The sequence below is a fragment of the Amblyomma americanum genome, chromosome 2 (assembly GCF_052857255.1).
Source record: "Amblyomma americanum isolate KBUSLIRL-KWMA chromosome 2, ASM5285725v1, whole genome shotgun sequence".
In the NCBI taxonomy this organism is placed as follows: Eukaryota; Metazoa; Arthropoda; class Arachnida; order Ixodida; family Ixodidae; genus Amblyomma; species Amblyomma americanum.
Window position 1 is genome coordinate 103595716 of NC_135498.1, and position 25074 is coordinate 103620789.

The following is a 25074-nucleotide window of genomic DNA, read 5'->3' on the forward strand; positions in this document are numbered from 1 at the left end:
GCACCCGCACGAAAAAAGGGGAGCGGCGCCTTCGCGGCGCGTTTTCCGGGTTGCCAGACAACGTAACTCCCAACCAGATAAATTGTCCCTGCTACCGCATATGTAATATGCCCTTAAACTTACACAACACTGCAATAGAAATAATCTTAGTGTAATTACACAACGACATTTTTTTTCCGAAGTATATTTATCAAGCTTAATTTCAAGCAGGAAGTGTGTGTGCGAAACTGCGACTATGTACTTTCTGCATGCCAAGAGGCCGCTGCTTGTTTACAACCCGACATAGAAAATGGAGTGTCGTGCGCTTACTACAGAGCAGAAGAGGCGATTGCTACTGTTAAGAGGGATGCTGATTCTGAAGCAAGAACAAATGCGGGTCAGGAGGTCTATTTGGGTGCGGCCTGCATGGTTGAGAAGAAAGCAAGAGAGCGAGTACCATACACTGGTAATATTATTTCAAATTGTTTTGTCAGCATTACCGATGAGAAATGAAGCCGCGAAGCTAATGTGTTTTTGTTATATGCAGTTCAAGGTCATGAGGGAACAGGATCCAGAGCTATTCTTCAAATATTATCGAATGACCCCAGAACTCTTTGACCTAATTCATGGCCGTGTGCGGGAGAGGCTCACAAAGATGCACGTCGTTCAGGAGCCCATCTCATCTGGCGAGCGCCTGGCAATGACATTAAGGTAACTTGTGGCATGAATCAATGTATGGCCCACTGTAGTGTTCACTTTGTATTTGTGCTTGATTATTTGGCACCAACACATTTCTCATAGGGAAGTTGACCAGCCAAGTGCAGATGTAATATGCAGATATAACTCAGATATGCGCAGCACATTGGTGTGACATCGATTCATGGTATTCTGTATTTAAAAATTAAATAACGCCGTCCTGCAGATACTGAACTTGATTAAAAGCACGGCTTAAGGAATGTTTTATAAATAATGATTAAACAACCTATAAAGCATGTGCTGCATGGTTCTGGGTCTCATCGTTGGTCTGAAAAGACACCTGTGGACGTAAGTTTATACTTTCTACAATGCTTGGCATACGTCAGGTATCTATGTTCAGGTAATGCCATTGTTGACATCGCCAAGGACTTCCGTGTCGGGCTGGAGACTGCACGAGAAGCGATCCACTTGACTCTCCAAGTGCTGTGGGATGATCTCGCTCCTCAGGTAAACATGCCAAGTTCACACGCTTGTCGCGGCGGGCGAATGAATGTACATAGAACAAGCAGGGCAACAACATCACGTGTGCACAGATTTGGTACATACCGTCTACGCTGAGGGCAACTGCTATAGCTCGCCAAGCCTGGTCACGCTTCATATTGTTTTTATAGTCGCGGTCGCGCACGTCCTACAGGACGCGACGCCTCTCCACTTCCATTATCAGGGCCTCGTTAAATGTTGCCTTGTCCATTTTCGATGAAAACACGACACGATGCGCGAACAAAATCACGATAGCACGTGTTTTCTTTGACTCACGCGCCAGTTCTGCCGAGAGAAAAAAAAATTGCACCAAAGAGGCCCCGCCGAGATGCGCAGACAGCAGGGCCATCTGGTGGCGAAACCAAAAAACACAGAATGCCACGTGACCAAATGCCACGTGACTTTCTGAACTCTGATTGGCGGACGCGCCGCGCGAGGCGTTTTTTTCTACTTCGAGCAGCAGCACGCGGCGGCGCGATTTCGTGTCGGACCATATTGGGCACGCGTCGAAATGACGCGCGCGTCCCACCATCCGCGCGTCAATCGCGCCTGAAATCGTGCCATGCGGTTCCGCCTTTAGAAATCGCCTTCAACATCGCCTTCATCACCACCAGCCCGACTGCACCCACTGCAGGGCAATGACCTCTCTCATGTCTCTCTAATTAACCCTCTCCTTTGCCAGCTGCGCGAACCCTATGCCTGCAAACTTCTTAATCTCATCCTCCCACCAAACTTTCTGCCGTCCCCTGCTACGCTTACCTTCTCTTGGAATTCACTCCGTTACCCTTAAGGACCAGCGGTTGTATTGCCTTCGCATTGCATACCCTGCCCAAGCCCATTCCTTCCTCATTGTGGTGCCCGGCCTATCGCGGCAGTCTTTAATGCTCAGGCGAGCAAAACGAATGAAAGGTGTGCGCCGAAGCCAGCGCGCGGGCTTATCTCGACCAGCCACGCACCGACGAACATGTGGTAATAAACGTCGCTTCGTCCCTGGAAACTCGTCTGCTCTTTCGCATAAACCACGCAACACAACACTCCTGGAAGGCGTCCGTTTCTACGTCAAGTTCCTTCCTAACATGGCAACGGTGGCGCAACTATTTTTCACGTTGCTACGTAAAAATGCCCCGTGGTGCTGGGATGAGCGTTGCCAGGAAGCGTTCACCAAGATAAAGAGCTAGCTATCCTCTCCGCCGACTTAGGCGCACTACGACCCGTGAGAACCGTTGCAGCTATCATGCGACGCATCGCACTATGTTTTAGGCGCGGTTATTTCTCATGTTTTGGATGATGGCAGCACAAAGCCAATCGCTTTCGCATGGCGTACCTTGACCGATGCCGTAAAGAAATACAGCCAGCTTGATAAAGAGGCTCTTGTAATAAAATTTGGTGTTAAAAAGCTTAATTTCTACGTTTACGGTCGTTCGTTCACAATAGTCACCCACCATGAACCGCTTCAAACAATCTCGGGCCCAAAAACTGGCCGTCGCACTATCGCAGCAGCGTGTTTGCAGAGCTTGTCTGTCACATTGTCAGCTTACCGGTATTCGCTTATCTCCAGAAAATTTAGCGAGAATGCTGAAGCCGATTTCTGTTCGCGCCTGCCGCTATCAATAGTGAAAGACGAAACACAAGAAAGAGAGGAAACTTTTCATTCATTGCGGTTGCAATCGATGCCAGTTTCAAGCCAGGACATTGCTCGAACAGCAGCTTGGGACCCCTTGCTTTGTAAAGTGATAGACTTCATAAATGTGGGGTGGCCGGCGTCTGTGACTGAAAAATATTTGAAGCCTTTTTTTACAGACGCAGCGAGCTCACAGTTCACCAATGAGGAAGGAAAAGAACTTTAATGGAATAGGAGATGTCTGCCTGGACAATTCACCAAGGCTGCATCATGTTCGGGATGCGAGTGAACGTGCCGGCAAACATGCGCAACTTGCTGCTGGACGAACTCCACGAAGGGCACCCAGGCATCGTGCGCAGCAAGCAACTGGCGCGCAGCTACGTGTGGTGGCCGTCCATTGAGGCGGACCTCGATCATCGTGTCAAGGCCTGCGTAAGTTGTCAATAACAACGTTGCGAGCCATGCAAAGCGCCCCTGCATCCTTGGTCTTGGCCGACAGCGCCATGGTAGCGCGTACATATAAATTTCACTGGCCCCTTTTTGCACGCAATGCTTCTTGTAGTCGTGGAAGCGCACTCCAAGTCGCCGGAAGTGTTTCTTATGCACTCGACTACGTCGGATGCTACAGTTGACAAATTGAGAGAGCTGTTCGGGCGGTTTGGTTTCCCAGAAACCACTGTCACTGATAACGGCCCACAGTTCACTTCAGAAGAGTTCAATCTTTTTGTAAAAGAAGTAGGCTGTCGTCACGTGCTTACAGCACCGTATCATACCAGCTCAAACGGGCTTGCAGAGTGTTTTATTCAGACACTCAAAAACGCCCTTCGTACATCTAGCGGAGCGGACACATTACATCTGAGGCTTCACATGTTTTGTCGCCCCATGCGACAACAATTCAGTCACCAGCAACTTTGTTACTCGGGCGACGGCTGCGAAATCGACTCGATGTTGTCAAGCCCGCCGTGGGATGAAGGGTTGCATATAATAAGTTCAAGCAATCCGTGGCTCGCCCACGTCGTGATCGTGACATAGCAGTCGGTGACCAAGTGATGGCTCGCAATTATTAAGGCAGACCAGACTGGGTTCCTGGTGTTGTTGGGCAGTCCGGCCATTTCTTTTACCACTCGTGCTACCACACCCAGAGGCAGTTTCAACTGGCATCGTCACAAGTACCAGCAGCTCGCGCGGACCATGGATCCGGACCGCGAAGCATCTGAGCAGGAGGGATGCGCCTCAGCCAGCGCGCGGGCTTATCACGACCAGCCACGCACCGACGAACATGCGGTAATAAACGTCGCTTCGTGTCTGGAAACTCGTCTGCTCTTTCGCATGAACCACGCAACTCAACACTCTCTATTTTGAGTAGGATGTCGTTAACCCGCGTTTGTTTCCTCACCCAATCTGTCCGCTTACGGTCTCTTAACTTTACCCCTATCGTTTTCTTTCCATGGCCCGTAGGCATACTCAGAGCCAAATACCTAATGGTGTTCATTGAAGGTTCGTTTATAGTGTTTTATAGAATTTACTTACTAAAACGAAATATCAACTATATGGATTTCTATAAGCGCTCCCAAGAGGAATGGGTATTCTTTTGGTAAATGCATTATTCTTCAAAGACAGTTCCGTAGCTAAATTCCGGTTTAGTGCAACGAAGCTAATGCAGTGAATCCCGCTGTATTGCCTACAGAATGCCTACATGGTTGGTTTTGTGGTAATATGAAAACCACTTTATTGTCCGCGGTGATCATTCAGCCAATGTCACAAATGCACAATACGAAAGGTTCGCTTCTGAGCCGTGTTGTAGAGCTGTTATCATACATGGAAATGCGAAGTTTGGAAGGGTGAGAGTTTCGCTCACCTCCGAGAGACTTGGAATGCTGACGACGCAAAGAGTGACACTTCATGACTTAGAGTCAGACCTGATGGATCGTATATATTTTTTGCAAACACCTTTCTCCAGTGGAAGTGCCCGGCTCTGCTAACTCTACATTTTCTTTTCTCATTTCATTATAACTGGTTTTCTCCACGCGAAATACCGTGCTGTTTTAAATATTCATCCGAATGTTCGAAAATTCAGGTCCTTTCTACCTTGAGGTTTTACGCATTGATGTGATGCGCCACCAATGAAGAAAATTATGGTTGAGTCGGTGCGCAAGCTACCGAAAGCTGATCGCAGAAGCCGTTGTGCGCGGCACTGACTTCATTATGCAAAATTATTGTAACCGCGGGCATATTTTATATGAGTCGCAGTCGTCGTGCGAAAAAGCCAATGACTGAGATACGAGCGATTGCCTCCTCAAAAGATGAACACGCTCCTTATTCATCACCGCTGCCCTGCTCGCGCTCCGACTGCTCATAACCTGACCTAAAGCGCAGAGGAATAGAAGGAGAGGGTGCGTTAAACGTTGCTCACCAGGCCTTCCTGATTTCCTCTCATCATATCTGCGCTTTGCGCGTCAGGTCTGAAACATGAAGGCAACCACATCCTTCAGAGCTAAATGAAGCACATATGCAGTAGTAAAATTCAAGCATAATGAAGTGAACAGCAAAATCAGGGACACAGACAGTGACACGAAGAATTAGAACAAACATTGGGCTGTGTGCATCTCAGATTGCACTGTTCGCTTCATGATGCTTCGTGACCAACTAGGCCACTAGGACATCTTAACGCAATTCTTTTCCTGCTCATTGGCATTCCTATGGATTATCTTCTTAACTATCTTCGCGTTATTCCCCTTGTGGCTACAGTGTTGTGTTCGTTCTGATTCTTCGTCCCTATGCGTGCCTCAGATTGCTCTGTTCATAATGCTTCATCACCAACTAGCACGTCAAAACGTCTTAGTGAAACAAAGGTCTTCAAATTTTATTTGAATTATATGCCAGAGCGCACCTCCTTCTGCCACTGAAAGCAGTTTTAATTGTGCCATTGATGCTTTACTGCTGGTCTATCGTAAATGCAAAACTAATGTATTTACTTAGAACCATTTATTTTTGGTGCATACGAGTAACCTAGCTATTCTGCTTTGCTTTAGCAAAGGTGCTCTTAAGAACTCCTGTCCAGAGAACGAGAAAGGCATCAGGCCGTGGCCATCGCAACTAACAATGAATGCAGATACGTCTTTGTCCATCAGGTAAGACAGCCGGCTCTATGAAGGGCACAGCAAAATCAGTGTGCGTCTGCCTTTCACGTTGTCAGCTTGTTTTCGAGAACATATGATGCCCTCAGCAACTTCAAAGAAATGATGAATCTTACTTTCCCTGAAAAATAACAGATCTCTTCTTTTTTTAACAAGGTTACTTTGAGAGTCACAAAACCAGAAACATTTCCAAGAACCAAGAGCTAGCGATACGCCCCAGGTCGCCTATGGCGTCTACCGCCTCTCTGGGGCTTCTTCTTTTCTTCTGTCTGGGTGAGCTTTGTAGCGAAAGTCTCCAGTGCTGCTTTGAAGTGTACGGCACTACACGGCTAGCTTTACTCTATCGGCAGTATGAATGCTGGTAATTTAAGTTTATTTGTTGAGAGCATGGTTTACACTATAGTCCCTGAGCTAAGCAAGCAGAATTAAATATTTAATTTATCCCACATATCTGCTTAAGCTCCACGTCCGCAATCCAACCAGCATTGCAATAACCCGTAGATACGTAATGCGTGTTGTGTGTTAGGATTAATTTGGTGGCACATAAGAATCTAAGGCTATCATGCGCCAAATTTCGCAAGATAGCTGGGGGAAATTTCTCCATGATGACACAGGGAGAAGCAAAAACCTTTTTGGATGGGCTGAGAGCAAGACAAACGATTTTGGATCGAATATCTCGCAGTATTCAATGTGAATAATGTCACAACAGGGTAGTTCCATTTCTTGTTATTGTGCTTGGGCAATAAGCAAAGGGTCGCTCAATTATGTTGAGCTGCTGACGCGAGTTTGACAGTGAGACGATTTCTTACCATCTAATTATCTTTACTGCATGAGAGGTGCCTATTCTATGCATTTCTTATTTGTCCCGTACTACGATAACCTTGATCTGCTTATCCGGGAAGTGCTTCTATCCTGATCCCCACACTTTGTACTCGGCACGAAAAAGTGTTTTTTTACTAAGGGTGTTATTGATAATAGAACAATAGTTCTTTATTACGGTCATAGAATGCATTCACTGTCCTTTATTTATACTTGGTCCTGTTATCACTCCCAACTCCAGATTCACCAGCTGCAGATAATTGTTAAATTCCACACGTTTTTGTGCCTTTTCTGTTTGTAGCAGTTCTCGAGGGGACATTCTAATCATTAGGCTTGAACACTATTTGCAAGCGAATCAATTGTGTTTCACATGTGCTCCAGCCTCAAACACACATTGAGCAAAATAGCCATGTACGCAAACAAGAAGTGTACGAAAACAAGAACAGGAATACAAATATGAAAGAACGACAAAAATTATAGAGAATACGGTGCCAGTACACTTTAGCCCTCTTTTACGAATCTTCCTTCTTAATGTCCAGGCAGTAAGTAGGTCATACAGTCGAGTGAAAAATTGGAGGACGCTTAAGCTTCGTGTTTAAGAGCAGGACGCGACAGAGTATTGCAGCGTTAATTGCCAAGGAATCCACGGAACGCCATCGTCCGTTCGGCGCGACGCCTTGCCCGGACAATTTAAGCAAAGGAAACAACTTGGTGGACACCCGTACCGCGCCGCAAGGCAAGGAAAATGAAAATAAAATTGATTTTAAGGAAAGGAAATGACGCCTCTCTCACATACCTCGATGGAAACCCAAACTGCGCCGTAAGTGAAGGAAAAGCACCCTTCTAAGAAAACACCGCAATCACTAGACGCGCCTTAGTTCATCCCAAACCATCGAGCTGGCGTGGCAATAAAAACAAAAAAAAAGTTGGTGTGGCGGAGCGTTTAAAGCGCTCGTCTCACATTCCAGAGACCCTGGTTCGATACCCCTACTTGACCATTTTCCTACATATTTTATTAATGCTTCTGGTATTTTTCGCTCACGGCCAACGCTGCCGACGGCGACGACACCGGTTTTTCTGCGACACTGGGCCCTGAACGCTGTCGTGTTAATACAGTATGCGCACTTACACCCCACTGCTCCTGACATCCGCACCGATGCGGAAGAGATCTTTCAGTCTCCAGAAATACTGCTCTTTATGAGTGCCGTACGCAAACCTCCAAATAGCTCAACAGGGGTATTTTGTTTTGTATATTTAGGTTACGGCTGCAAAATTGCACTAGTAAAAGAGCTCGTATAATTGCAAACAGATCATGTCATTTGGATGCAGAAAATTTTACATCGTGACTCATTCCTAAGTCGTGACGTCATGACCGGCTTGGATAAAGCATAATAGTCTAGAAGCGCAGCCAAATGAGTCTTAAGCTTCCTTCCCTGGAGGAAAGTTTCTCTCATTGAAGCCTGCAACTGACTGAAGTGAGCCAATGCTTCTGGCGTTGATTTTCTTTCACACTAACTCTGCACAGCAGCCATGTCCTCTTATGAGAATCGCTTGCAGAACTAGCCAAATAAAAAGGCAACATGAAGATTTCACTAAATGTTGACGCCGCTTCCCTAGCACTTTCCGAAAGATTTACGTTGTAAATGCGCTGGGCTATGTATATACTACATTCTGTATTACTACAGGCACAGCATTGTTGGGAAATAGCACAGAAGGGCTGCTCCCCAATGGAATGCATTTCGTCGTCGATTGTCGTCGATTCGACAGAGTCGCTAGGAGCAGTACTATTTCATAGAGGAGGTTAGGCACAATATAGATTTATCAAGCAGGTAAGCACATTAAAGCGCTACTGTTTCAAACAGGCTAACAGTATGGTCTAAGCATCAATGTCCGCGTTTTCGCCTTTCAGTGATACAAAGGAAAACCACTGTGGCAGCAACCTATAAGAGATGTTTGAAAGGCCTAAAACAGTGCAGACCCAATAGAGAGCTCCGGTTTAATTCCGAACACATGTAAACCTTTAACATGCATTGATATGATTGAGCGACTGGGCATTGCATTTCGCCTTCATGAGGATGCGGCTGTCGTGAAATTTGATCTCAGATCTTAGGATTAGCAGCCGAACGGCAATGGAGACTAAGAGGGAAGAAAGTTTACGTGCTTTATAAATGAAGCGATGATGCCGTCGATGCTTCAAGCGCCTGGTAATAACTAACCTTGAAATCTTACTTATCGTCCACAAGTCCTCATCCTGCATAAGCATGCCTTATACGTGTCATTTACGCACACCAGGAATAACTTTGTGTAATACGCTTTTACGAATATGTTCTTAAGGCGAGAATTGAAATTCCTATATAGGTTTCACTAAAATATTTCATGTAACTTTTGACTCACGCACCGCAACGTATTCTCGCGCCCAGATAAGTTGAATAAAGATAGAATCTGGTAAATATAACGCTAGAAAAGATTCCTACGTTGAATATCGTAGTTATGTGCACGTCTGCTGCTTTTTTCAGTTGCTTTCCCAGACACAGAATGCCGTTCTAGTAAAGAAGAGAGCCATAAAGCCTCAACGGGAGTCCAACCCCATGACTGGGATCAGCTACTACGAGAAGCTGCCTATCGACCCTTTCGTGGTATAGCCACCATTGAAAGCCTCATCGAGACTGTTTTTTCTGTACTTTGTGCGGTTCGTATGACTGACAGAGAGAGAGAGAAAGATTACTTTTTTAATACAAAGCGTTTGTAAAAAAGCTGTGCCAGTAGCTTTCTTCTTTCACTCCCTCCTTTACCCTTCCCTTACGGCGCGGTTCAGGTGTTTAACTATATATGAGAGAGATACTACGCCATTTCCTTTCCCTCCAAAAACCAATTAAAAAAAATCAGAAGCTAGGTACTATAGGGTTATTGAGCACAGCACTTGCGCCAAAGTTATGCCTTAGCAGCTGTTTTCTCGTTGTTTGTTGTGTGGCTTACGTACATGACTGCTCCCGGTTGCTACGGGGCCTTGCACCCTTCTGCAGCAAGGCCTCGTTAGAGCAGTCCCGTCACCGTCGGCTTCATAGAATGTCGAAACTAAAAATTCCCAAACTCGCTTGCTGCTCATGAAAATGCTGTTAAAGTGTACCCCATTACGGCTACTTTAGGCAGTTATGTGATCCAGGTGGACCTGACCAGTTGCATATCGAACGGAGCAGTGATTGGGTGGTAGGGTGCAACACGCCTACAGTTTGCAGTGCTTCGTCCTGAGTGAGCTCCTCAAAGCCTTAATAAAAAGGCGTCTATATCATTATGAGTGGTTGCTCTTGGATACTGTTCTTTTACGCAGCTGGGTATGGTTGTTTTTTGTTGCCAGAGTAAATGGTGTCACTGTTGCAGAAGACGGTCCCGTTGGTCTTTTGGCTGTTCCTAAATTTATCAGGATCTACAGGAAAGGATGTGCTTTAAAGAGTGCATGGTGCTTGTTCCTGGGGCCCACATATTCCTGGCTCTTGTAGGCCAGAAAGCCACGGAGATTCCATAGGGCTACGTGGGCATAGGGTATGGCGCAATTGTTGTTATCACTACTTCGCCAAAGAACGTGGTGTGTGGGGCTAAAGACCAGTTTTTGTCTGTCAAGAAAGCATTAACTTTGCGCACGACGTCCCACCTGGCGAAAAATATCAGTCATGGATCAGACCAGGTCAGTCAGAATGAAGTAGCAGGAAAAACGCAGGATCGCACCTATATATATAAACAGCGGAGTTTTGGTTTCATTCCCGAGAGTCCAAGAAAGGATTGATCGACGAAGACCTAGGAATGTCGAAACACGAGAGAGCTGTTGGTGGCGCATTTGCGGTATCCCCGAATATACCTTTGTTTTGCGCACGGTGTCTGCTGCAGGCCCTACGACCCTTTAGAGACCTGCTTAAATACAGTATTCGATGGCACACAATAGCGGTTCACGCATACAGAAAACTTGCTTAAGCTTTCATATCAGGCATTTAAGCAAGACACAGTTCGTCAGATAGGAAAACCTATGTATGATGTGTGCGACAAAGAGTCTATCAGTGGAAGGAATGCAACGATTTATTTTCCTCTTTGAAACAGGTGACTTCTGGGCCGGAAAATGGAGGCATCATGGGCGGCACTATCGTCGTCATTTGAGGCGTTCCAGGCACCGGCTGCAGAAAAACATACGCAGACGTGAGATGGTCAATCTTCTTTCAAAGCGATAATTTATTCTCTTTAGCGGATACTCCTTACCTTCTTGTTTAACTGCCTTGCCAAGTGATATATCGCTTCGCTCCGCTAGAGCCATCTAATTCAGATTCTGCCGCATCAGAGGAAATGCCTGATGAGAAAACATCTTCAGAATAACGTGTTAATAAAATGAGTAAAAGTAGTTAACATATTGCAGGTTGGCGCTCAGGCAAAAAGACGTTGAGGCTGGTAGCGGTCGGATTCAAGGACGTTGAAATTCTCCATCTCCCCTCCTGTTGGGCTGAGTTCCCGCGTGCTTTTCTTTTTTTCTTTTTATTAACTGAGTACAGGTGAATAGCCACTCAATTCTTGGCCAATCCCCCTGTGTGGGTATGCGCCATCTTTTGATAAGCTAACAACAACAACAACGACATGCTGCCATGCCGTCGGGCCCCTGTCTTGTCACCAACACCGTGAGAAATCTGGTCGAGGTGAGATCGATCCCATGTACCGTACCCCAGCGGTTAGCCGGAGCTCCAGCCCTATATCCGTCGAGACGCCAGTTCACCGTGCCAGCCGCCGGATTCTAGGCTTACTACCCGAGCTTGCACCATCGGGTATGTCCACGGAACAGCTCTGCGCCACCACAATGCCTGGCGCGACCACCCCATTTCCTGGCGCGACCACCCCCTACTTCCCGCTCCAGAACACCCGCATCCCGAAGTCCATCCACGGCGACATCTTTGAAGACGTGGAAGACTGGTTACAGCCCTAAGAGCGAGTTGCCGTGTTCAACCAGTGGTTTGATGCCGCCCAGCTTAGAAACGTCTACTTCAGCCTAGACGACGGTGCTCGGACATGGTTCGAAAACCGCGAAGAGCAGTTATCTTCGTGTACTGAGCTCCGGCGTCGTCTCCTAAAAACTTACAGCAGCTCGAATGATCACGAACAACCAGAACGCGCTCTGCAATCTCGCGTTCAGCTCCCAAATGAGAAAGTTGCAGCGCATGTAGAGGACATGACGCGCCTATTCAAGCGCGTTCACCCTGCAATGTCCGAGGAGAAAAAGCTGCGCATTCTCATGCGTGGCTTCATAGAGCACCTTTTCGCTGCCTTTGTCCGCAGCCCTCCGAAGACTGTCGCCGAGTTTATCGCTGAGTCTTTCACGATTGAGAAGGTTCTGCAGCAAAGCGCGTCCGCGTATGATCGACCCGTGTCCGCCGCCTCCGTTTCCGGCAAGTTACCATTGCACGTATCCGACGCCTTAATTTTACGCGATCTCATCAGTTCGACTGTGCACGACAAACTCTCGCAGCTGTACAAAGACCCTGCCATGGCTCCCAGCTCTATAGCGACCTTTGTCCTTTGTTCGCCCTTACCTGCCGATGAGCCTCGTCCATCATCCCCTGCTCCTGTCTCGCCTGACCGTCGTCTCACTTACGCCGAAGCCCTGCGGTGCCCTGCTTCCACTTCGGAGTCATTCGTTCCAGCTCCTGCTGAGGTGCCGGGGCCGCCTGCACCCGTGCTACAGTACGGGGAAGCTCTCCGACCATCCTTGCGAAAAACCGACGTGTGGCCCACTCCTGTCGACGCCCGCTATCTTTCACTGCGGCGACCTCTATCGGCACTGCACGTACCACTGTCTGGGCCTCGAAGGGTTTCCCGCCGATTCTCCGTGACCCCGCTATGGCGAACGACCCCGGGCCGTCGCCTATTTCCTTGAAGATCAACGTTGGCTTCTGTCTCGTTGGCCGCAGGCTCGATCCCCATCGGCCAGGAGTCGTCCTTCACCATCTACCGCGAGTTTTTCCCGGGGGGCGCAGGGCCGGTCGTCCACCCCACGGCGGGCAAACTGAAGCCAGTGACCTTAGAGGGCGGGCTTGCTGGACATCGATGTGCGGACACAACACCGATGCGGAGACAACATGACGATGCCGCGATGGTTGTGATGTCCGCAGTCACCGTTCACTCCGACACATTAACGCTCATCGACTTTACGACGCTTCGACGGTTACGAGGTCCTCAGTCCCCGATCACTCCGCCACGTCGAGGATGACACATGAAGACGCATCGACGATTACGAGGCGTGCTCTCACCGATCCTTCCGACACACTGACGCCATTAAACGTAGACACAATTCCGACGAATTACCGCTGGCACGGCCTGCAGACAACAACGCCTGCGCTCGATCATCGCCTCCAGAGCCTCCAACTGGCGTACGGCTTTCCTTAGACATATCCGTGATACTCGATGGTCGCCATGTTCGAGCGTTACTAGATGATGGTGCTGATTATTCAATTATAATGAGCCAGCTCGCTGACATTCTCAAAACATTTCTCAGACGTTCGCACGGCGGGCGGGAATCTGATTTCCCCTCTCGGCTTGTGCACCATCCGAGCTCAAATCAATAGTCAACATTTGTCGTCAGCTGTCTTGTTCTATTCGCGCGACCTTATCTTAGGCGTCTATTCTCTACGTGAATATGGGGCGATTACTGACCTTCGCGATTACAAGGTGATGTTTTCAACTGGGAATGCTGTCGCCCTCATGAATGCGCCGAGACCAAGCCACATGCTTCGCGTTTCTATGGACGCTGTCCCCCTGCCGCCTTGAACCAACGCCTTCATTTTTGTCGAGTGTGAATCACTTCAGGACGGTGACGCCATCGCCGAAACCAGCATTCTATTACTGTTAACTTAGGGCATGTGTGTGCCCCGCAGTCTGAATCATCTTCACGGTGGCCAGTCAAAGGAACTTGCTACAAATTTTACGCACGAACATTGCACCTTTTTCGCGGCACTTCAGTAGCATTTGCCGAATACATTTGCAATATTTCCGAGCGCTTCTCTTGAGAACCAGTACAGCCTCTCTTCTCCTTGGAGAGCCTCGACTTCAACTCCGCGCTGTCAACGAGCCAACGGGAACAGCTGTGTGCACTGTTGCTCGAATTCAGAGACTGCTTCACCTCCTCGTCGAAAGTGTGTCAAACTGCCGTAACCAAGCCCCACATAGAAGCACTCATGGCGTATATTCAATCCATCAACACCACTATCGCGTATTGTCTACAGAGCGCGAAGTCATTAAGTCGCCAGTTAAGGACATGCTCGAAGATGGCGTTATCAAGCCTTCCAACCGCCCATTGTCCTCTCCGGTCGTCCTCGTTAAAAAGAAAGACTGCACGCTGCGTTTTCGCGTCGATTACCGGAAGCTGAGCGCCGTCACCAAGAAGAACGTTTGCTCATTGCCACGTATTCACGCCTCTCTCGACCGCCTTAGGCGCGCTCGGTATTTTTCGTCCATCGACCTAAAAAGTGCCTGCTGGCAAATTGAGGTCGATGAACGGGACCGCGAGAAGACGGCCTTTCTCACTCCCGACGGAATTTACGAGTTTAAAGTTCTACTTTTCGGTCTTTGTTCTGCGCCTGCCACATTTGAGCGATCAATGTGACTGTCCTCGCCGGTCTTGAATGGCAGTGTTGCCCAGTCTATCTCCACGACGGGGTGGTTTTCCCCAACTCATTTAGTCAACATCCTGAACGTCTGCGGACAGTTTTCGATGCCCTTCGTTCAGCTAATCTGAAATTAATGCCTCAAAAATGCCACTTCGGTTACAAGGAGCTGAAATTTTTTCGCCATGTCGTTAGCGCCGCCGGCGTGAAACCCGACCCCGAGAAGATTGCAGCGGTTGCAGAATTTCCAACCCCACCTGAGAAGAAAGCTGTTCGCCGCTTCCTAGGGCTCTGCAGTTACTATCAGCGCTTTATCCACAATTTCGCTGACCTCGCAGAACTATTGATTCGCCTCACCCGCAACGCCCGATCTTTTGTTTGGACCGACGAGCAAGACGTGGCTTTCGCCGTGCTTCAAACACCGCACATTCTTGCCCATTTCGACGAGCGGGGTGACATTTAAATATAGAAAGACGCCAGCATGATTAGCCTCAGCGCGGTTCTCCTGCAACGCCAGGATGGCGTTGAACGATCATCGCTTATTCAAGCCGCACTTTTTCGCGCGCAGAGATTATGTATTCCCCGACAGAAGAAAAATGCCTCGCCATTATTTGGGCCACAGCGAAATTTCGCTTCTATCTTTATGGTCGCCGTTTCAAAGTGGTCACTGACCACCACTCCTTGTGTTGGTTGACCAACCTGCGTGACCCATCTGGACGCCTGGAACTTTGGAGCCTCCGCCTGCAAGAGGACCTCACAATTATCTAGAAACTCGGACATAAGCATGAAGACGCCGACACCCGCTCTCGTGCGCCTGTAGAACTCACATTCCCCGACCCGGACGACGACATAAATATCCTAAAAGCTATCCATTCTTCTGATTTGTCAACCTAGCAGCGCGCCATTCCAGTGTTGCGACCGCTCATTCCTTATTTATAAGGTCAACCAGGCACCATTACTAAATGTTTTTCTCGTCACCTCTCGTCATTTTCACCGAAACGAGGCGTGCTCTATACGAAGAATCCTGGTTCCAGTTCGCGAGCTTACCTCCTCGTCGTCCTCACAACCCTTCGAGAGGAAATCCTGTCTGCGTGCCACGACGAACCAACCTCTGGCCAATTGGGGTACTCGCAAGCTTTGAATACGCCAGCTGTTCTACTGGCCCAAACTTTAAACTGTTGTTAAACCCTATGTGCAGAGCTGTCGGCAATGTCAGCGCCGTAAGTTCCCGGCCTCGAAGCCTCCGGGGCTCCTCCAACCTATTGCACCACCACGTGCCCCATTAGATCAGGTCGGAATGGAACTTCTCGGCCCTTTCCTTTTGTCCTCGGGTGGCAACCGGTGCATCGTTATTGCCACCGACTACCTCACTCGACATGCCGAGGCCAAAACCTTACTTCGTGGCACAGCGTCCGAGGTTGCGTATTTCTTCATTAATCAGGTCGTACTTCGGCACGCAGCCCGACCTAAGTCATTACCGACAGAGGGACCGCGTTTACTTTCCAGATGTTGGCCGAAATTTTTCAAGTCAGCAGTACGACCCATCGTAAAACTGCTTACCACCCGCTGGGAAACGGGCTGGCAGAGCGGCTTAATAAGAACATGGCGGACATGCTGGCGATGTACGTCGATGTCCAAGACAGGATTTGAGACATGATCCCACCGTACGTGACATTCGCCTATAATACAGCACTTCGCTTCAAGAGACGACCCGTTTCACTCCGTTCCACCCCTCTGCGCTTGGGAGGTTCGACGCAATGCTTCCTTGCGCAACCGATGACCAACTTTCTACTGACGCTGAGCAGTTTGCCCACGAAGCCGAGCAGGCTCGTCAGCTAGCAGGAATTCACGTCGAACAGCAACAAGATAAAAACTTGCGCTGGTACCACCTCCGGCACAATCTTCGACAATCCCGGCGACCAGGTTTGAGTGTGGATACCTGTTCGACGGCGAGGCTTGTCCGAAAAACTCGTTTGTCGCTATTTCGGTGCTTATAAAACTTGCGGTGCGTCAGCGACGTTAATAACGAGGTACTCCAACACGAGGCACTTCTATAGCAGAGAAGACGTTGACTACCCCATCCAGAGATCGTCCGTGTTTTACGCATGAAGCCGTATTTTGTGCGGTGACCCCCGAGCTTCTTCGAACCTTTCTTGTGTGCTTATGTGTGCTTGTCTGTGCTTTTGTGCGCGAGTTCTTTTGCGCGGGTTCTTATTTTTAAGCGAGGAGGAATGCCAGGTGGCGCCCAGGCAGAAAGACGTTGACGGTGGTGGCTCTCGGATTGAAAGTCGTTGAAGTTATCCGTCTCCCCTCCTGAAGGACGTGTTGCCAAGCTGTCGGGTCCCTGTTTTGTCATCAACACCGTGACAATATTAAATTATTGCTTCTATAATTATTCATACAGAGACAATCAAGGGCACTTAAATTATAAATGCGGGAAGGGAAATAGCAACATAAATTTGAATTGATATTAGGCTGCTTCTGCACTGAACGATACTATATATTGGTGTTTTGTAGCTGAGTCACAGATACATGCAATTAAAGAAAGAAGCAGAAAAGGACAGTATTGTGCCAATATTTTGCCTTTTAATGTCAATAAAGACTAAAATCTTGATTAACGTTACAGCCTGCAGCCAAGAAAGAGAAGCTGATGAGACATACAAGGCGTGCTATGTTAAACATTTCCTCATTTTCTTTTTTTTATTATGTCTCCTCTCACATGTGTAGTTGCGGGGACATATTGTCGAAGCAGCTCAAATTTGACGGTTCAGGATAAAATTTCGAACTGTTCATTTCATACAGTAGCGTAAGTAAAAATGTGGTATAGACGCAGAGCCTCCGCGGTCACACAAAGCGATGTCGCTGTACTGACAGCACTAGGCGGCAGACTACCACTGAGACACGCCGGTAAAGCCTGCGTGCAGGCCTTGTGGCTCCACGGTGGTCCACGTGCCTTACGACCCATTAATTTTGGGTCTTCTCTAGCTTGGACTGCGCACGCGTACGCCTTATCGCACACCGAAGTGCCGAAAGACAAAAAAGTGCACTTGTACATAATGAACTACCCGGTGACAGCCTCGTAGCTTAGCGTTTTAAACATAACAAAGATATCGTATCCACTTGTGAGCTTATATAAAGCACTTATTCACGCTGATGAGAAGCAGGAAGTGGTGACGGGGTAACAGCAGGTGAAATTGTTAGACGGCAGTAATATCGTTAGTACGCCTATTGAATGAACTATTTCAGATGATTTCATTATACTTATTGGAAAGGAATTTCTCTACGCCTAAATAATGCATCCAGGCATCAAAAAATGCAATTAAGCTCATAACACGAGGCATCAAACGAAACTTTTCCGCCTTTGTTTATTCATTTGAGTCTAAGCCTCAAAACAGTTGCCAGTGGTATCATCGAAATGCCAAGGTTATTTTTATAAACATCTCATACTTTGTAGAATTATGTTTTGCTGGAAAGATGCACATTATATACACACACTGTATGCATGCATATACCATGCCACCCAGCATTTTTTCACTGCTGTGTTGTTTCATTGTACTTCAGCTCTTTGCCCCCAGCCTCCTTTGTCATATCCCGCGGAGGCTCCTTTTGAGATGATAAATGATGAAGATTATGAAAAAGTCATAATAATACCGGTGCAATATCTATACGCAAAATGCCCGTCCACTTGTTGCGAAGCTGATAGTTTTGTGAAATATTAACTGCTGCGTCGTAAAAGGCCGTCATGCTTTTAGGTTAGGGTGAGACTTTGAAAATGATTTTTAAAAGTTGCCTGTAGAGCAGTTGTATTAAAAGCAATGCCCATAAAATCTTGAAGCAGTAATAAAGACAGACGCAGCTTGCGGTAGAGCTCAAAGCTAGCTTTAGATTTTGGTTATTATTTGGTATTTTTATGTTATTTTTCGATTAATGTAGGTTATTCTTAAAATGTACTATCCAAGAGTGTTGGAAATTCCTACGAAAGTAGCAACTAAAGCTTTACCCAAGTGGAACTAAAATTATGAGCTTCCAGCAACAACTAGATTTGTTATGCTTTCTTTATATTTGTCGATGCATTAAATTTGCCGCATATGAATGGTTCTTTTTTAGTTAGAAAAATACATCTATCTAGGGTATTGATTCTAGTTCCAGTTGTGTAAATGACATTAACATCCGTAAAAAAATTTGTTTCTTTATCCCTTAAAGTTCTGGAGAAAAAAGTACACAAACTTCCAAGTTGTCCTTTTGATAAAAATGTCAATAAATTCCTTGCATACCGTTTTATTCATAAAAACTTCATTTGACAGTACAGCTACAGGAGTATCCCTAGTGGCTGAAAAATGTGTTAGGAAAAAACCCAGATTTAAAACCGAAATCAAAACTAAGTTTCTGATCAAACTGATCAATAACTTCAGAGCATTGAAATTTTGCAAGTATCCGAAACGAAGAGACCACGTTAAGGTGTTGCCACTTTCCCGGTAAATGTAACGAATAAAACAGAAAAAAAAATTACTTTTGAAATAGCGAATACTCAAGTGTAATTTATTTTTTGCAAGCTAAAGTAATTCTCTATGAGACGATCGCAAAATCTCAAGATCGGATTTTTCACAAAACAAACTCTCCCCTCCCCCTTAATAAAATCTGTGCTAGATAAACATGACATATGGAAATCACTGCAAGTTATACCACACTCTCAGCAAAAGCTGCAGGTTCGCTAGAGAACGCCATTGTTCGCAGAGCGCCCAAAAAAAGGTAAAGTTTGTTTTCGGAGATGCACATAATTACATATCGGTAACATCAGAATTAAAAGTAGACGATGGCAGCTACAGTCATGGCCCGCCAAAACCTGAAGATTGCCTGACTAGCGTTTTTATATATGTGCGAAAAGACGGTTTCAAAAATCCCACAATAGTCTCGGTTTTAGCTGTTTTAACTGTTATCTGATTCGCTATTGAAGATTTACTGCGCACTAAATAACAAACGCGATTTGGGACGCATATTTATGGTGATACGCACCAACAACGTTTCACTGCGCTTCTCTGTTGCGATAGTACATGCAATTTTATTTAAAAGTTTTCGTCAGTGTCATTATAGGATTGAAGGAAGGGATTGTGGGGGGGGGGGGGGGGGGGAATTTACTTACGACGAGAAACTTCCGGCTTGTCCAGAACAGGTGACCAGAGTTTCTACACAGGGACTAAGCGGCGCAGCTCTCCTGTGTGCAAGCAGTATGGGGTGGAAGGAAGTATATTTTGTGGAAGTGTGCTGTTCGAGTGTGCCCCACTACTGTTTTTTTTTTTGTCACAATGACGATTATATTTCATTTTATCGCAAAAGCCGGTGCGCGATGCAACAAACGGCAGCCGCGGCAGAAGCCGTGATTTTTCAGCCTTTTTCTAGAATAATTTGGCGCCTGATGTTTCGGAGCTTCAGAGGCTATTGAAAATTAAAAGTTATATGCACCTGCATCACTCAAATATTCAACAAGATGTAATATACGCTTGGTTTTTCAAAAGATGAAAAAGACGAATACAGAGAATAAATTTACTTTTCGGTTTTTGCAACCACTTATAGTAATCCCTACCCTTTCTTTGCCTTAATTTTAGTTTGTATGACCCCCCTAACCTCCTGCAACCACCTCGGCTACGAAAACTGTGCAATCCAAATTTTGGTAGGTCATCCCATGCTTGCCACATGCAAGTGGTCATTTAAATAGTCACCGTCTGGTTATGGCCAATCCCCCTTGTGGGTATGTGCCATTGTGTGTGGTCAACAACAACAACAACAACTTTTTCTACCGAGATTCACTAATTCTCAAGCTTGGAAACAAACTGGAGGTTTTAATACACATTGTTCCAGGAGTCGAAAAGCAAAGGGCGCTTCGAAGGCGTCTTGGTGTTGTACACAGCAGTTTTTTTGAATAGATGCTTAACTCAGAAATATTTGGTAAGCCGATTCTCCTGTCGTCGGAAGACTCTCACAGATTGAACGTAGAACGTTTCAGTGTAAAATTAAAGAGGGCTAATTGTGTCTTCATTGAGGACGCGTTCTAAATATTTTTCTGCTTTTTATGACTGGCTCAATTTTGCTAAAAAGAAAATGTACTTGATTTTTGCAGTGCTTCGAGAATGGCGTCGATATCGGATACAAGGAGGCTTGGAACAATTTGTGCAGTTCCTGCAATGGCTTCGTCGTGAGAGGAGACTGCGTTCCCCATGGCTTCCTTTTGCACCCAATTTCCTCCTGTGGTGGCTACGTGTAGGAAGACATCGCTTTGATGGACGTTGGCCAGAAGAAATTCAAGCCTACAGTGAAAACTGGCATCCTGAAATTAATGTCTTGCTGCCTGAAGAAGACTGGCTAGACCAAACATTTTTCTACAGGATTCGTAATTATCCACACTTCCCGATGTGGTGGCGACAGAAATCTCACCCTGGAATGATTTTGCATTGGTCCCGAGGTAATGTAAAAATACCCGTGAAAAACTTTACGCCAACAGAGTCGTCTTCATTTGACAGAAGGCTGTCTAGATGGCAGCAAGGAGTAAGTCCCCTTTACCTTGAATGGGGGAAACGCTGGCCAGTAGCGTGGCGTACAGGCCAATGGTCGGTCCGAAATCTTGGATACCGCATTGGCTCTCAAGAATTCCCACGGTCTCTTCGAGAACGACAATGGCCTAAAGAATTACGCGCACCTGAAAGTCAGTACATGCCTGGTCACCTTCAGTGGTGGAAACTTGGCGGTACTGAAGGTGGTAATGAAAGGCAACTTCAAGCAAGACAAAAACACCATACTAGCAGGAAGGAATTTCACGACGGTGCTCAGGATTCAGAACAATGGCCCGAAGAGCAATATGGCAGATTTGGTGAGACCCTTCCTATATTTAGTAGGTGGCAACGAGCAGTTCAGCCAAACTGGAGAAAAGGTAAAATGGGACTTCAATCGAACTGGCGAGGCCTTGAGAATACGCTGAGCACCGGAGAGAAAGGAGAGCAAAGACCTGCTTTGGTTACAATGATGGACTATGCCAGTTTTGGGCTGCGTGGGGTTCAACGCAGTTTAACTGGGCACCACCCTCTCATGTCCGGGCAATGGAAGCCGCTAGCAAGACAACCTAACAATGCATTTTTAGAATCCGGAGAATGGCAAGACGGTCAACGAGAAGCACCTCGCTACAGTATAGTCTGGCAACAAGGCGGAGGCCCTTACAGTATTCCACAATCACCGCGCGATTACGAAGACTTACAAGAATATCGCGAGAGAAGACTATATTTACTTCGCAGTCAACACAGACGCAGCCTTTCAAATACAAGGGCCGACAACTTATGGCTTAAGAGTCGAAGAATTCCGAGGCTTGGTGCGCAGCTATCTTCTAAACGAGACCCTAGAAATCATTTTCTGCCTTATTATCACCAGCTTGCAATAACGCAAGGACTGTCATCGCAGGAGCGTCCTCGGTACATGCTCTGGTGGAACGGTGAAGTTGGGCTTAGTCCAGAAATAAACAGGGCTGCACAAGGAGCTACCAGCAGAGTTAGCCGTTGGGAACCCTGGACGGAAAGGCGACAGAAGCCCAGTTACCTTTTGTTGAGACAAGACCGTACAAGACATGAGCCAGACAGACAATCGCTTAAAGAAAGCAGACATTTTCGCGAATTCCATCCTGACCCTCAAAGGTCTCATTGGCTGGCTCTTTTAAGTTCCGTAGGGAAACCCGCCTACTGGAACCGTAAAAACATTGAATGGTTAGGACTTGATTGGTCGAGGCAACCTAGTATTGTCACAGCTGGGAAGAGAAACCAGAGATATGCAGCCCCTCAGACTGAAGAACAATGGCGGGGTGCACAGAAGCGGCTCGCTGTTTTACGTATGCGTCGTTTTGAAAAACATCGTGGGCCCCTTGACCCTTGGTTCTGGATGTGGGTGCAAGAAAAAAGAAGGCCTCAGTTGAGGCGGCAGGAAAGTACCTTTGGAAACATAGAAGGTTGGCGTCGACTTCAATGGTGGAAAGCTCAAAGTGAACCATACGGAAGGATGCAGCCAATTAATCGGAATATGCCACTCCATCACGACACGGAACCACATCAGGACTCTCGTTACATTTCGCCTGCGCAGAAAGATGCAATGATTGATATTTGGTTGCTAGGCAGTGGGGGCCCACAAGGACGCTACAAAATAATTACGCCTTACATACGAAACGCTCGTGTGCACCGACAGCCCACCTCGGTGGGATCTCTCTTTTATTTACCCTGGCAGCAACATGGTAGATGGCCGGGCAACATGGACCTATGGTGGGATGCTCAGCAGACAGGTGGCCCACACGGTACTCGCCACAACATGTTGTGGTCAGTACAGCGCAGATTGTTTGGGCTGCCTGGCAGTTGGCAGGTGGAAAATGGAAAACCGATAGAGAGCCTCCAAACCCCCCGCAGTGCATACCCACTAGCAGGCAGAGAAGAGTATAATATTGAAAATGGGCCTGAAGTTGCACGTGCTTACTTACTATGGCGGGGACAGGAAGGAGCGCCTTCTTTATACTTTCCATGCAAAGAGAGGGGCATGAAACCTCAAACAAATTTGCAAATCCTAAGCCAAGGCTCATCAGAGCCAGCCTTTATTCAACAGAACCGAAAATTTGTACCAGGTTCCCGTCATGTCCCGCAGTGGTTAGATAGAGGATTAAGTGGTGATGTCAACTGGCGGTGGCAGCAACGTAATAAAAGACCTCAAACTAGCCCACTCGAAGTGTATGGCAGTTTTCTTCCTTTCGAACAAGCACCTGGCACACAAGCGATCGCAATGTTACCTATGAAACCAGTCGCTCCTCAATGGCGGCAATATGGAACGCGACCGGGACACAGTGGCCAGCTAGAGGAATCAATTCGAGAAGAACCACCGCCAGAAACGCCAATGACTAGACATGCACCCCACCTAATGGGAGTTCTATATTCCAGAAATAATCTTCCCGAGACACCTGGAGACCTCTTATCGAGGCAGCATGCCCAAAAGTTTCCTAGGCAAATGTCGTCAACACTACGTCCTGTTACGATACATTTGGGCGAACAATTTCTGAATCCACAATATAAGTACGCATTTTACAGGCAGCCAGCTTTCTTAGGACGCGTTCGAGGGACGGAGGAACCAACCGACAGATTGCAATGGGCCAAGCAAGCCTTCAGATCGCAGGGACGCCCGCCCATTACGGTCCCGTCCTCACTCCCCATGAGGCAATGGCTTCAGTTTCCGACTTTAGCTCGCTTCCAGCCAACAATTCGTCCACTTTCAATATTGCGAGAAAGACTCACCTACAGGGATAATGAAGCGGCAGGCACAAGACCAGCAAGAGACCAGGAGCCTCCTGGCTATCTTACAGCCCTGTACGGCCAAGACAAGCAAAGTCGCCATTGGAGGAAGTTCCCTACCGGTGCACTTTCTGGACAACCTATAAGGTGGGCCTACCAAAAGATTCCTTATTGGTGGAGAGCGCAATGTGGCAGCTGTGCGCAGGAGTATGGAGTACCAGGGGTACGTTATAAGATTATTTGTCTACAAGTTCCACAGTCTACAAATGTGTGGCACCTGCTGCATCGTGCATTTGCCGGCCTTGATGGAAATGAATAACAATTGAATATCATGAATAAAATTTGTTGGCACTGCCACTTTCGGCGTATTCATGAAATGCACCCCAAACAACTTCCAAACATCTGGAACGATACAAAGAATCTGCTATTTGACAGACAGCTAAATGTCTATTCCCCTAAAAGAAAAGTATAGAGCGATAGAGGGTGTGACAAGTGCACGGGATGCGTACAGCACTCTTGGTGGTCTCTCAAACTTCAGAAGCTTCGCCGCATCACGGCGAATAGATACGTTTATTTGAGACAACTGCACTGGAAAATAATATAGAAAAAATGCATGATAACTATTGAACATTAACTATGGCTATCACAAATCATTTGCTTTTATTTTAATTTGAATACTATTTTATGACGTCGAGATGACAGCTGCATGAGCTGCCACTGATTAGGTGTCCGTCTCGCACCTTGAAGCAACGGCACCACTGCGAAACATATTTAGTTGTCGCAAAGTTCAGGAAGTGCTGAAAGATGCCTACATTACTAGACAAAATTTAAAAAAAGTGTTTATATACTCCGAGAATGGTAACATGCTACTTCAAACAAACACCGCATGTACAGCTTACCTCAAAAGAAACGAGTATCGTCCTTGGCAGAAAATTGACAGCGCCACCAAATTACATTTGTTTTGGCAGTGCGATACCATAAAGCAGGTGTTGATAGCTTGACACTGAGTTTTGTGCCATTATTTCCTGATTGTGTTGGCTGACCCTTACATGTCTCTCTCCACACAGTCACACATAACTTCAGGTGCTATGGCTTGGGGTTGATGTTTGCCAAAATCTGTGTGCAGGTTTCGCCTTCGTCCCCTCAAGAACGCGTTTAATGATGATGATGATGCTTATGGATTGTTATGGCCCAAGGGCATTTATTTCCAAAGAATGTCATGACACAAGGTATTTTCTACTTCTCAAAGTGGGGTAAAACACCCATTTGCCAACCATTTCACCCTAAATAAGCCGAGTACCAGACCAGCGGAAAGCTTGTACCCATTGTATCACCGGTGGGTACCCGGCGGC

The 25074-nt window shown here is 46.9% G+C and overlaps 2 long non-coding RNA genes across 2 annotated transcripts; both read left to right on the top strand.

Annotated features, from left to right (window-relative positions):
* Positions 1–307: 307 nt before the first annotated feature.
* On the top strand, positions 308–1181 carry LOC144118900 (uncharacterized). Its single transcript, XR_013312181.1, has 3 exons — positions 308–445; positions 527–690; positions 1062–1181. It is a non-coding gene; the product is annotated as an uncharacterized LOC144118900 (long non-coding RNA).
* A 4969-nt stretch (positions 1182–6150) lies between these two features.
* LOC144121696 (uncharacterized) lies at positions 6151–24078 on the top strand. The gene is made up of 4 exons (XR_013312673.1): positions 6151–6246; positions 9309–9428; positions 10882–10977; positions 20539–24078. It is a non-coding gene; the product is annotated as an uncharacterized LOC144121696 (long non-coding RNA).
* Positions 24079–25074: the final 996 nt, after the last annotated feature.